Genomic DNA, 14,111 nt, shown 5'->3' with positions numbered 1-14,111 from the left:
ACTCACAAAGATGGCCATACACTGGACCTCATCTTCACCCGCCTCTGCTCCCTATCTAGCCTCTCTAACTCACCTCTTCCTCTCTCTGACCACAACCTACTTACATTCTCTTCCCTCTCCTCCCCAGGTCCACAATCCCCACCTCAAAAACTCGCACACCCTCGCAGAAATCTTCAATACCTCGATCTACACTCTCTGTCTGAATCCCTCCTCCCTCTTACAGACATAAGTTCCCTACACAATGCGGATGCCGCTGCCGCTCTATATAACACTACAATAGCTGTAGCTTTGGAATCAGTTGCCCCTCTCAAACATACCAAAACTCGCAAAATCAACAGACAGCCCTGGCACACCAGTCTGACCAAAGAACTGAGGCGGGCTTCTAGGGCTGCTGAGCGGAGATGGAAAAAATCCCACTCCAATGAGGACTTCATCACATTCAAACAGTCCCTCACTACTTTCAAGGCCACACTCGCTGCAGCAAAACAAACCTACTTCTCATCTCTCATATCCTCCCTGTCTCACAACCCTAAACAATTATTCAACACCTTCAATTCTCACCTTCCCCCCAGCACCTCCCTCTCCATTCATCTCAGCTGAAGACTTTGCCTCATTTTTCAAGGAGAAGATTGATAACATCAGAGACAGTTTTGGTCAACAACCCCAAGTGCCCTTCCTCCTACCTGCCCTCCTCCCCCAAAACCAACTTCTCCACCATTACAGAAGATCAACTCTCCACTCTACTCTCAAGATCACATCTCACTACCACACCACTCCACTGAAACTGCACTAACTAAGGTCACCAATGACCTACTAGCCGCCAAGGCCAAGTGGCACTACTCTGTCCTCCTCCTCCTGGACCTGTCCTCTGCCTTTGATACAGTGGACCATTCCCTATTACTACAGACCCTCTCATCTCTTGGTATCACAGACTTGGCCCTATCTTGGATTGCATCTTACCTAGCAGACCGGACATTCAGCGTCTCCCATTCGCACACCACCTCCTCACCCCGCCCCCTATCCGTCGGATTCCCGCAAGGTTCAGTCCTAGGGCCCCTGCTCTTCTCCGTTTACACATTCAGCCTTGGACAGCTCATAGAACCTCATGGCTTTCAGTATCATCTCTATGCTGATGACACACATATCTACATCTCTGGACCAGATATCACCTCCCTACTAAGCAGAATCCCTCAATGTCTGTCTGCTATTTCATCCTTCTTCTCCGCTAGATTTCTAAAACTTAATATGGACAAAACAGAATTAATCATCTTTCACCCATCTCACGTGACCCCCCAACAGACCTATCTATTAAAGTAAACGGCTGCCCACTCTCTCCAGTCCCACAAGCTCGCTGCCTCGGGGTTATCCTTGACACTGATCTCTCCTTCAAACCACATATCCAAGCCCTTTCCGCTTCCTGCCGACTTCAACTCAAAAATTTCACGGATCCGTACATTCCTTAACCAAGAATCTGCAAAAACCCTAGTCCATGCCCTCATCATCTCCCGCCTTGACTACTGCAACCTCCTGCTCTGTTGCCTCCCCTCTAACACTCTCGCACCCCTCCAATCTATTCTTAACTCTGCTGCCTGACTAATCCACCTGTCCCTCTGCTTTTCCCCGGCCTCTTCCCTCTGTCAATCCCTGCACTGGCTCCCCATTACCCAAAGACTCCAGTTCAAAACCCTAGCAATGACATACAAAGCCATCCACAACCTGAGTCCTCCGTACATCTGTGACCTAGTCTCCCGGTACTTACCTGCACGAAACCTCCGATCCTCACAAGATCTCCTTCTGTACTCCCCTCTTATCTCCTCTTCTCACAATCGCATACAAGATTTCTCCCGCGCATCCCCTGTACTCTGGAATTCTCTACCACAACATATCAGACGCTCGCCTACCATGGAAACCTTCAAAAAGAACTTGAAGACCTTCCTCTTCCGACAAGCCTACAACTTGCAGTAACCACCGATCCACCAAACCGCTGCATGACCAGCTCTACCCTTGCCTGCTGTATCCTCACCCATTCTGTTGTAGATTGTGAGCCCTCGCGGGCAGGGTCCTCTCTCATCCTGTACCAGTCGTGACTTGTATTGTTTAAGATTACTGTACTTGTATGTATTATGTATACCCCTCCTCACATGTAAAGCGCCATGGAATAAATGGTGCTATAATAACAAATAATAATAATAATAATAATAATGTGGCACACACAAGGACACAGGACAGAGGTTGAGTCAACTTTAATCCATGTCAACTGGCTGCAAGTGTGATTTAGTTATTGCCAACACCTGTTAGGTGCCACAGGTATGTTACAGGTGCTGTTAATTACACAAATTAGAGAAGCATCACATGATTTTTCGAACAGTGCCAATACTTTTGTCCACCCTCTTTTTTATGTTTGGTGTGGAATTATATCCAATTTGGCTTTAGGACAATTCTTTTTGTGTTTTTTCATTTAAGACAAATTAAATGTAGATAATAATAACAAAGAATTTGTGTTTGCAATCATTTTCAGGAAGAAACTGAGTATTATCTGACAGAATTGCAGGGGTGTCAATACTTTTGGCCACAACTGTACAGCATTATCGAATGCTGTATATCGGGTCTGAAAGGTGGTTCGCTTACCTAATATAGCTTAAACCAGGTAACAGGTTGAGTTTAAACTTTGGTATGTTTTTGCCAAGAAGCATCATCTCAAATATTTAATCATTTTTGCAGCACGTCTCACTCATTAGAATGAACGGGTGAAAAACACCAGTAAAAATGCAGCAAAACCAAATTCAAATGTGACAGAAATACACATATTGTATGCAGCATTTTTCCTGCCAGCACTTTAGTTTTTCATGCACAAAAAATGCTGCAAAAGCACATGTAAATCTACAGTTACTGGTGCTGTATTGAAATCCATCTATTTATAGCTATCAATTGACACTGAGTGCACAAATATTAGGTGAGGGAGTATTTTGATAATATCATGATTTTTATGCATATTTTTCAAATTTCCAAAATTATTAGGCAGCTTGTTTTCCTCAGGTAAAATGAGCCAAAAAATAGATTTCACTGACTCTGAAATGTCAAAAATTGTTATAAGTCCTACAGAGGGTTGATGCATTGCTGAAATTGCACAGACTTTGGGGCAAAAGTTTTGTTGCAAATAGTTGACAAGGTCACAAATAATTGTGTTGAGAAAAAAATACACAATAACTTCCAAAGATTTGAGAAGAATCAAACGTAAAGTGATCAGATTCCCATTATACCCTAATGATGTCATATTCCAGAGCTCAGAAAAAAAGGGAAAAAGCCGGCTCACCGTAATTGCTTGTTTCTATATAGAGCACAGAGCAAATCATCACTACCAAAACATCACTACCAGAGACGATAGCAATCAGATAAATAGTCAGGAGATCCAGCTCATCGGAATAAAAGGTACGGGTGTAGAGCACACCAGGAACATGTGAATGTTATAATTTATGGACTACAGATTGATGTTGCATGTGAAGTTAATTTAACAATGCACTGATAAACCCAAAGATTATTTTACTCTGTTGAGCTGTATATTTTGATTTACCGTATTCCAGAGCTGCAAGCTTCCTGGAGTGTCCAGAAGTAGAATATATTCAGTGCCCAGAGACATGACCAAGGTAAGAAGGGGAAGGCTAAAAACCCGATCACCATTGAGCAAGACACAGAAGTTAAAACACCAAGATTTTTCAAAGGTTTTATGGAGTAATGAGATGAGAGTGACTTTTGATTGATCAGATGAATGGGCCTATGGCTGTATCTGTAAGGGGCACAGACTTTGAATTTGACCCAGAAGCTAGCAATGAGGAGGTGGAGTACTGCTATGGGCTGGTATAATTAAAGATGAGCTAAATGGTCTCAAAGTCAATTCCAAAACCTACTGCCAGTTTTAGAAGACACTTTCTTCAAGTTGTGATACAAGGAGAAGTCTGCAACTTTCAAGAAAACCATGATTTTTATGAATAATGCTCCATCGCAGCATTGAAGTCTCCACTGCAATGTTGTCAGTAAAGGCCTTAAAGTTAATAGAATCATGGCATTGGCCCCTTTCTCACCTGACCTAAACCTATTGAGAACTTGTTGGATCTTCTTAAATGGGAGATTTATGATGAATAAGAACAATGCACCTCTCTGAACAGTATCTGTGAGGCTATGTTGATGATGCCCAAAAAGTTGATTGTTAACAAATTTAGAAACAGGCAGACTGCATGGATGGAAGGATTCTTACGAGAGATGGGCAAACCCCAACAGTAAAGTTTGGTGACTGTACTGATCACCTGTTCGGGCATGGACACCCAACACGGACTTCTCCAGGAAGTCCGTGTTACTGTTTGGGTTTGGCTGCCCATACACCGGGTGTTTGTCATGCTGTCATGAAGAATCTTTTATGGCAGTGTTGTACAAATGAAAGTGAGCAACTACTATAAAAGTAAACATTAACTGTACGTTTTTGGTTTTAGTTGTTACCTATTTCATATCTGACTGGTCTGTAGAGTGATAAGACTTCTGGACAACTTGCTCACTTGGCTGCTCCTCAGAGAGTTAGATACAGGAAAGTTTCTCGTTTGAATCTTCTGATGGTTTTTTAAGGTACAGCATAAGCTATTGCAAACTTAATCAAAATAAACATGGCCTTTCTGGCATAACATAAAAACTAAAAAGATAACACACAGCACAGTTCATGTGGTTGTGGGTATCCCATGCTCAAAAACAACAGCAGAGTTCAGCTCAGTTTAGCATAAACAAAGCTCTGGAGCTCTCACCTCCAAGCACACCGAACACTGAATGATTCAGAAGGCTGACTATTTACCTTTAAACCTCACCCTGGGGTGGAGATATGTTGAACAGCCTCCCACCCACTCTTCAGCTGTTCTCTAAAAAACCTAGTCATTAAAATGGCTGATTAACCCCTCTCAGCATTTAGTGTGCTGGAGCATTTTTCCTAGATTCATATCACTGAAGCTAACAACCTCAGTGATGCATATCTCCCATCTAGTACTTTACCAGTGACTTTGTCACAGACTCTATAGTGTGACTATGTAGAACTGGTATATGACTACTATGTGGTAACTAAGTGGTCACATCATCATCATTGTATTGATTCTTGTGTTGTGTTCTTTTTGTTTAGTAACAGTATAATGATGTTATTTAATTGCTATATGGTGGCAATATTTATAGTGTGAAGTTATTATATGGTTCTTGCATAGTGGTATTGTTTAGTAATTTTATTGTTTTTCACTATACTGTCATACATAGATTAGAGGTTATAATTTGAAAAACTGTTGGGGCCATTAAGCATCGGGGCCTATCCATAGCATGACTGCCATCTTTTATACCACATGATATGCTGTTTATAGATGGCAAATACTGCCACAATAAGCAATTATGAACAAAAGTTCTAGGCCCTAATGCATTTAATTTCATGAGCATATAGATAAAGTCATAAGTGGCTTAAATAAGTGCTGCACATTTTGAACTTCTTGGGAGATACTGTGCAGCTACGGCTTTGTTTGGGTTAGTTGTAGCTCCAAACATTCATTAAGTAATCATTTTACATATATGTTTTGTGCCCAGGTGTTACGTATGTTTTTCTAATTCTTTGTCCCTAAAATGAATAGAAAAAAGTTATTATTCCTCATAGACTTTGCTTTTGTGGTCAGCATTGGGATATTTTGAAATTTTGTCTTTTTTTAAGACTGGTAGAAAATGTAAAAGATGCGCACTCAATGAAATAAATGTCGGTGCTGGCTGGACTGGGGTAAGATCCCGTAACTCAAAGTTATGTGGTAAACAGCCGCACTCGTAGAGAAAGAATCATGCAATAAAGTTTATAATATTCTTCTGCACAAAGTTCATCACAGTGTTAGGTGATAAATGTAGTTGACAAAAAGGAGGCATCCTAAACAGCGATTCTTAACATTTCTACCCGAGCCCGGGTCTTTCTCAAATTCGCTAAAAGTAAAAACAAGAGATCATCAGTGAAACATTTACAGATGTGTGAAGAAAAAATATAACAAAAGATATACACATGAAAGAATTTCATATATGAATAGAAAAATGATCCCAATCAATGGAAGGCAATGAATCTATTGGAATAGAAGGGGGAGTTTAGAAAAAGGAGAGAAAAGGGAGAGCAGGTGAGTATTGTAAACATCCTTAGTTTGGTAAGGCTATAAGAGTAATGAGGGAGTGAGCCATCCACATGCCAGTTATAAAATATGGATAAAAATAGCAAAAGTAAAGAAAAAATAAAAAGTAAAGAATAAAAATAAGAAACAAAAAAAGAAACAAGCAAACAAAAAAACAAATAAATAATAAAAAATAAAAATAAAAAAACTGAAAATATAGAAATAAACGTAGCATACTGACCAGATATAGAGAGATATATGGAAACGACAGGTGCCTGGTTGTTTGCTGCAAAGGTGGAAGAAAGCATAATTTTAAAAATTGATAAATATGTATGGAAAGGGATAGAGAAAATTGAATACATACCACACATCCTAGATATAGGGTAGAAATCTTATTATAAGGTGAAAGTATAGATAGGTGGTAAGGGGTGTCCTGGTAGCTTTGATAGAGCTGCAATAAATGTAAATGAGATAAAATGGGGAGATATGAGGATAGTACTTATCTGTGTATATGAAGCGTCCAGTGCTCATCCTGCATCATCAGGAGTGTGCAGACATACAGTAGATGTCCACTGTGGATGGAGAAGATACATTGGTGGCAGTGGTTTATATAGAATGCCACCGCGGGTAACTGCGAGTCAGTGAAGCACTTCCTGTGAGCAGTATTCATAGGGAGGCTTGGAGCGCAGGGCCTACCGCGCATGCGCGGTAGCCAAGGTGCTTCGGTACGAGGAGTGCTTCCTTTGTGAAGTATAAGGATGGAGGTTTGGAGCGCATCGCGTTCAACACAGGCTCAGAGTGTAGGGAAGTATTTGTAAGGCTGGAGGCATGGAGCACATTGTATGAGGTGCCTGCGCAGAGTGTAAAGCAATAAACTGGAGACTCGGAGTGCATCGTGTTTGCCGTGTGCTCAGGGTAGACAGTAGGTATATGAGTGAATATAGGGGATGTTAAGAAAAACAGTCTGATAAAATAAGAAAGAAATGAAAAATAAGAAAGAAATAAGAAACGGATAAGAAAAAACTAAAAAAAAGGTTACTTGTATGAAAAATATGTGATAACAGTATATAATAGATTAATTAAGAGGTATAGGTGACAGTCAATAAAGCGAGGTGGTAGATATTAAATAACTTCAGAATTGATGTGAGATGATGAGAAAATGGAAAATAAAGAAAAATACAAACAAAAAATAATGAAATAAAAATAAAAATTTAAATAAAAATAAAAATGAAGACAAAAATAAAAATAAAAAAGTAGAGATAGACTAAAAAATAAATGAAGTAATAAGGAAATTGAAATAAACTAACTTGAAATACGCACGAGTGTAATCAAGTAAATACTAATAATGTCTATTGAAAAAATGGAGAAAACTCTGCACAGCATTTGTTTTGAGGGTGAAGTGGAATGGAAATAAGAAAAAAAGAGCAATAAAAATAAAATTAAATAAAAAATAGAAAATTAAAATATAAAAATATATATAAAAAATAAAACACAAAAAACAAAAACAAAAAATGAAAAAACGAGCACAAAAACAAAAATAAAAATAAATTTTTTTGGAAAAAATAAGTAATGTGCTTACTCGTATGGAATGGAGGAGGTTAGTGTGTCTGTAATGGAACAAGAGAAACATTAGAGACCATATAGTAAGTTTTAGCAGTAATAGAAGGCAGTATGCAATGCATGATGTGAATGGCACACTGAATAAAGTAGAACAGGTGAAACAGAACCATATACAAAATCTGTGTATATAGTCCAAATGAAAACCGATTAGCGGATCAAAAGGTCAAGTTCTCTATTGAGTCCTTTTGGAGACAAAGTCTGTAACCTGTGGATCCAGTAGGCTTCTCTTTCTTTCAGAATTCTGATATGGTTGCCACCACGCCTCAGCCTTGATATTTGTTCTAACACTTGGCATCTCATTTGTGCCACTGTGTGACCCATATTAGTAAAATGATATGGCAATGGAAGCCAAGTCTTCCTGCACCCAATGGTCGACTTATGACTAGCGATTCTGTCTCTGATATGCTGAATTGTCTCTCCCACATACATCAAACCACAGGGGCATTTAATTACATAAATGACAAAATTTGTGTCACAAGTATAGAAGCCTTTTGTGGGTTATTTCTTCCCAGTGTATGGATGTGTCACCTTGCTTCCTTTTGTAACATTAGAACATGCTGCACACCCTAGGCAAAGAAAAGTGCCCCAGCTCTTGCTGTCTTAAAAGGTCTGTATAGGTTTTTTGGTGAGGCTGCCAATGTCAGCTTTTACTAATTAATCTCGGATGTTCTGTGTCTCCTGGTGCACATAAGTGCAGGAGACTTAAAAGCCTCAACATGTGGGTATGATTTCTTAAAAAAGGGCCAGGGTCTTTTGATAATATTGTAGACCTTGGATATGACAGGGTTGTGTGTGTGTACAAAAGGGATCCGTTCCCTTGCATTATTCTCTGGTGGGAGTTGTGGTGGATTCAGAATACAATTTTTCTCTTTTGTAAGGATATCTCTGGGATAAGTCTTAGCAACAAATTTCTGAGACACTTCATCTATGCGGGTAACTACCAAATTTGCATTCAAGACTATGCATGTGATGCGGTGGAACTGGGAGCATGGCAGACTGTTCTTGGCGGACTTGGAATGACAACTAGAATAGTGTAAGAGGCTATTGAAGTTGGTTGGTTTAGTGTAAAGATCAGTTGAAAGATTGCCCACCTCGTCCTTCCGTACCAAGGTATCCAGAAAAGCAATCACTGATGTACTGTAACTCATAGTGCATTGTACCTCTGGTCTGATGGAATTGAGATAATTGAAGAAAGTTTCTAGTGATTCTGAGTATCTTTCCATATGCAGAAAATGTTGTCTATATTTCTGATCCAGCATGTTATGTGTTCCCTGAAGAGGTCATGGAAGTTTTATTCAAATGTATTCATGTAACAATTAGCGTATGCCAGGGCCATATTTGACACCATGGCAGTGCCGCAAGTTTGGAGATAAAATTGGTCTCCAAATAGAAAGAAGTTGTTTTACAGGACCAGAGAGGTAAGTTCAAGACATAGACTACATGAATGTTGTGACAAGTCTGAGTGTTCCAATATCTCACTGACAACCTGAAGGCCTAAGTTATGTCTGATAGAGGTGTAGAGGCTAGAGACGTCAAGGGTTACTAAAAAGTTGTTGGGAGCAATATTATGTAACTGTCTAATTCTGTTCAGGAAATGGCCTGTGTCAAGAATATAGGAGCGAGTGTTTTTTGTTAATGGTGTTAGAACCTTTTCAAGGAAAATAGATGATTGAGAATCAGTAGAGGCCACAATGGGTCTACCGGGTGGATTGGTGCTTCACTGACCAGCAGTTACCCGCGGCGGCATTCTATATAAACCACTGCCACCAATGTATCTTCTCCCTCCACAGTGGACATCTACTATCTGTCTGCACACTCCTGATGACACTGGGGGAGCACTGGACACTTCACATACACAGATAAGTACTATTCTCATGTCTCCCCATTTCATCTCATTTACATTTATTGCAGCTCTATCGAAGCTACCAGGACACCCCTTACCATGTACCTATGCTTTCACTTCATAATAAGATTTCTACCCTATATCCAGGTCGTGTGATATGTATTCAATTTTCTCCCTCCCTTTCCATACATATTTCTCAATTTTTATATTTATACTTTTTTTCACATTTACAGCAAACATCCAGACACCAGTCCTTTCCATATGTCTCTCTATATCTGGTCAGTATGCTACATTTATTTCTATTTTTTCATTTTTTAATTTTTAATTTTATTTTTTATTATTTCTTTGTTTTATGCTTGTTTGCTTCTTATTTTCATTTCTTACTTTTTATTTTTTCTTTATTTTTGCTATTTTATCCATATGTTACAACTGGCATGTGGATTGCTCACTCCCTCATTACTCTCGTAACCTTACCAAATTAAGGATGCATACAATACTCACCTGCTTTCCCTTTTCACTCCTTTTTCTAAACCCCTCCCCCTTCTATTCCGATAGATTCATTGCCTTCCATTGATTGGGATCGTTTTTTCATTCATGTATGAAATTCTTTCATTTGTATATCTTTTTTTATCTTTTTTTCTTCACACATGTGTGTAAATGTCTCACTGTTGATATCTTGTTTACTTTTAGTGAATTTGAGAAAGACCCGGGCTCAGGTCGAAACGTTAAGAATCGCTGTTTAGGATTCCCCCTTTTTGTCCACTACATTTATTACCTAACACTGTGATGAACTTTGTGCAGAAGAATATAATAAATTTCATTGCATGATTCTACCTCTACGAGTGCAACTGTTTTTACCACATAACTTTATTTTTAAGACTAGCTGCAAAATATTCAGAAGAATATTCGAGAAGCTTCTGGAACTGTGAGAACTATAAAGAAGTTTCTAGAACTGTCCAAAATTGTCTAGAACTTTCTTGAACTGCCCAGAAGGGTAGATAGCCAGATAAATACAGTTATCTTAAACTAGCCATCTCATTTGCTGATTTGTAGAGTAAGTGAACTAGAGTACACAGCTACAGTTAATTTAAATGGCATCAAGAGGTTGCATGCATCCGGCAGATGCATTTTGCTATTCTGTGGGTAATTTACAAAGATAAAAGTGAAAAAGTACACTGTGAAAGCAACTGCTAAGATGTGTGTGAGGCCTACAAAGCATACGCTGGCATGTCTGTTGGAGATCAAGACAAACTGTGGATACCTCATTTGACGTTTGAGCACTGCAAGAAAACTCTTGAAGGTAAGTAGGCGACTGCTGCTCTCTTAGATGGCTGATTTTTATTTTGCTAAATTTTGAGAACTTTTAAACTTTAAAGGAGATATAATTAAGACTCTTTTTTTCACAAAATTCAATGTTCTAGCAAAATATACTATACAATATATATGCTGTTTTAATATCTTACATATCACTAGTAATGTCTGAAATAAATCAAATTCTGAATCCAAATTTTACTTTATTTTGCTTACATGTTTGTACAGGAAAAGATCCATGCATTTTGCTATCCCAAGAATTTGGCGTGAACCGATTGACCGCTCAACCAATTGCTAATTCTGCATGGTGGATCCTTGCAAACATCAAACTTGCAAAAACACACCATCTGTCACTTATCCTGACATTCTTTCTTCCAGCATCGCACTGCTCTGAGCTCCCTGTACCAACTCCTCCAAACAGAGGTTAACCACCTTCAGGAGAACATGGCAAGTCAGAAACCGAGGAATAAGCTGAAGATCTTGATATCATTTTTTCAAATGCAACTGAGCAATGGAAGCCATACTACCCTATACAAAAAGACCTAAAAGATCTGATCAGAGACCTTGGTCTCACCAAGTCCAACCCTGAGTTTCTGATATCAATGCTCAAGCAATGGAACTTATTAGGTGAAAATGTCCAAGTCACGGATCAGACGAAGCATCGCTAAGCTTTTCTCAGCTGCTTCATTTGTCAAGATGAACTGTTCTTCTGTAACAATGTGGCCTGTCTATTTGAGGCTATAGGAACCACCTGTAACCCCAAGGACTGATGCCTGTTCATAGATAGTTCATGCAGGAGCCTCAAAGCCATGCTTCTTCACAACAGGAACAAATATCTGTCTTTTCCTGTAGCTCGTTAGTCAGAGCACGTTAAAGAGGAATACACCAGTGCAAAGATGGTGTTTGGTACATTAAAGTATGATGAGTATGGTTGAGAGGTTAATGAAGATTTCAAAATTGTGTAATTTCTGATGGGCCTCCAAGGTGCTTTCTTTGCATGTGGTATAGTCAGGACACTTAGGCGCACTATCACAGACAAGACTGGTCTCACAAGACTGAGTTCTTTGTGGAGAAGTGCATTGAAAAGTGGGACCCACTGGTGGACCCTTGCAATGTGCTGTGCCACCACTTCCAGTCAAGTTTAGGCCTCATAAAACAATTTGTCACAGTTGTCGATAAAAAGTCAACAGCTTGTAAGTACCTCCAAGATGTTTTCTCTAAGTTGGCTGAGGCAAAAATCAAAGCTGGTGTCTTCATTAGACCTCAAATCAAGAAGATCATAGAGTGCAGTGAATGTCTCAAGAAGCTGAATAGGAAGCAGAAAGTAGCTTGGAACAGTGTCATTGCAGTGGCTCATGGCTTCTTAGGCAATCACAAGAATGAAAAATATGCACAGCTGGTACAGACACTGATAAAGAGCTATGCTGTAATGGTCTGCAGGGTGTCACTCAATGTTCATATACTTGATGATCATCTTTATAAATTAAAGAGAACATGGGAGCTTATTCAGAGGAGCAAGGCGAGCCGTTACCAAGGACAGTATGATGAGAACGTGATGGGAGACTATATTTGGGAACTGATTCGAGAAAAGTGATATGAATACAGTCACAAACCTAGAAAATATAATTTTTCAGCCATTATACACTGCATTGATCAAGTTTCATAATAATTGCATATTTGTAGTGAAATGTTGATTGTTTCTCTGATAAAACACAAGCACAAGTCAAAATTTTGTGTTTTGCCTCAATAAATACAAAACTTGCTGTCATGTCGGCGGTCACGGCTGCACCCGCTCCCGCCCCTCTTCCAGCGGCAACCGCCACCACCTCCTCCTACCGGCGTCCTCGCCGCGGCGCGCTCCCACGCTCTGCCTCCCCTCCTGTGACGGCACCGCGCTCCTTCCTTAGGGCGCGCGCGCGCACCAGCGTCCCCTCTTCTGCCTACGGGGGGTGGCGCCGGGGGCGGCACGTACCGCCCGCTTCCGAACCCTAGGGTATTTCTGGCGCGCTCTCTATTGAGAGGACGCCTGAGAGTTGCTGTGTGCTCGCCACGCTGCGCTTTGGCCCCTTTCCGGTTTCTATAGTGCCGCCTGTGTCCTGTCTGTCTTCCCCGTGGCTACCAGCCCCCGGCTCTGCTTCCTTGTTCCCAGTGTTCTCTCACCCTGCATGACCGCCCTGTTCTCTCTCCTGGTACCTCCTTGTGTGCATCCTCCCGGTCCTCTCCCCTCTAGTACCTGCTCCCTGTCGGTCTAACCATCCTGTAATCCTGTTAAGGTCCTCTACCTCTCAGTCCAGTACTCCTGCCTACGGGCGCCTCTTGTCCTTGAGCCGCCACTCCTGGTACCGGCTGTCGCGGTTCTGTCCTCGGTAGTCTTGCCCTAAACGATCCCTGTATAGGGGTCGGTCTTCACCTGGAGCGCTCGACCCCCGGGGCTCCAGATCCGCGACCCAGAGGGTCCACTCTCGGACGTCCGTTTTCGAAAAACGTCACACTAGCATAGGTAGTTATCACAAAATCAAAGTTCATGAGGAATATTGATGATTTTTTTATTAAGTTTATATGTGAGCAGTTAAACTACAACAGTTAGAACCTGGGAGCAAAAATTGTGTTACTTATGCTTTAATTCAAATTTGTGTAAAGTGTTGGGTGTCATTTTGACAATATACCAAGTGTCTATTTAAAAACAGATATATGTGTTTAAGGGTACAATATTGTTGTAAGAGGTGTGTTATGGTCATGTCTAAACAATCTACCATGACCTCAGCCACTCAGCAGTGCCAAACTTATTATTAAACTGTAATATTGATGTCATTGGGGGTTGTACACAAGGTCCTATTTTAAATGAGTCTCACTTGTGTTCCTGCCAATGTCTTGCTTCATGGTGCTGATTATCTGTTTTAATCAACTCTCAACAGTGAGCTTTGGATGGGACCATTCCCTATTTAAATTTCCAGCAGCTTCTTCTACTAGGTAGTAACAGTTTTTAACTATTCTGGTCTGTTTCTAGTCTGTTTCATGTATCCTGTATTTTCTGATGTTTCATACCTGGCCACGAATTGTATTTTGACTGCCCATCTACGAGGGTAACAACTCAGTTTTATTACCCTTCTCTCTGTCAACTCACTCCACTGGCCAGCAGCCACTCAATGGACATAACCAAGGGGACACTGCATAAGTCCAGATCA

At 40.3% G+C, this 14,111-nt stretch overlaps 1 long non-coding RNA gene across 1 annotated transcript; it reads left to right on the top strand.

Annotated features, from left to right (window-relative positions):
• The first annotated feature begins 3,338 nt into the window (after positions 1-3,338).
• On the top strand, positions 3,339-12,636 carry LOC141083473 (uncharacterized). Its single transcript, XR_012230727.1, has 3 exons — positions 3,339-3,429; positions 3,582-3,644; positions 11,305-12,636. It is a non-coding gene; the product is annotated as an uncharacterized lncRNA (long non-coding RNA).
• Positions 12,637-14,111: the final 1,475 nt, after the last annotated feature.

This window comes from Dendrobates tinctorius, unplaced genomic scaffold, assembly GCF_039654945.1.
Source record: "Dendrobates tinctorius isolate UK_male_01 unplaced genomic scaffold, ASM3965494v1 ptg000005l, whole genome shotgun sequence".
Lineage (NCBI taxonomy): Eukaryota > Metazoa > Chordata > Amphibia > Anura > Dendrobatidae > Dendrobates > Dendrobates tinctorius.
The sequence above is the reverse complement of the archived record's forward strand: the minus strand, read 5'-3'. Positions and strand labels throughout refer to the sequence as shown.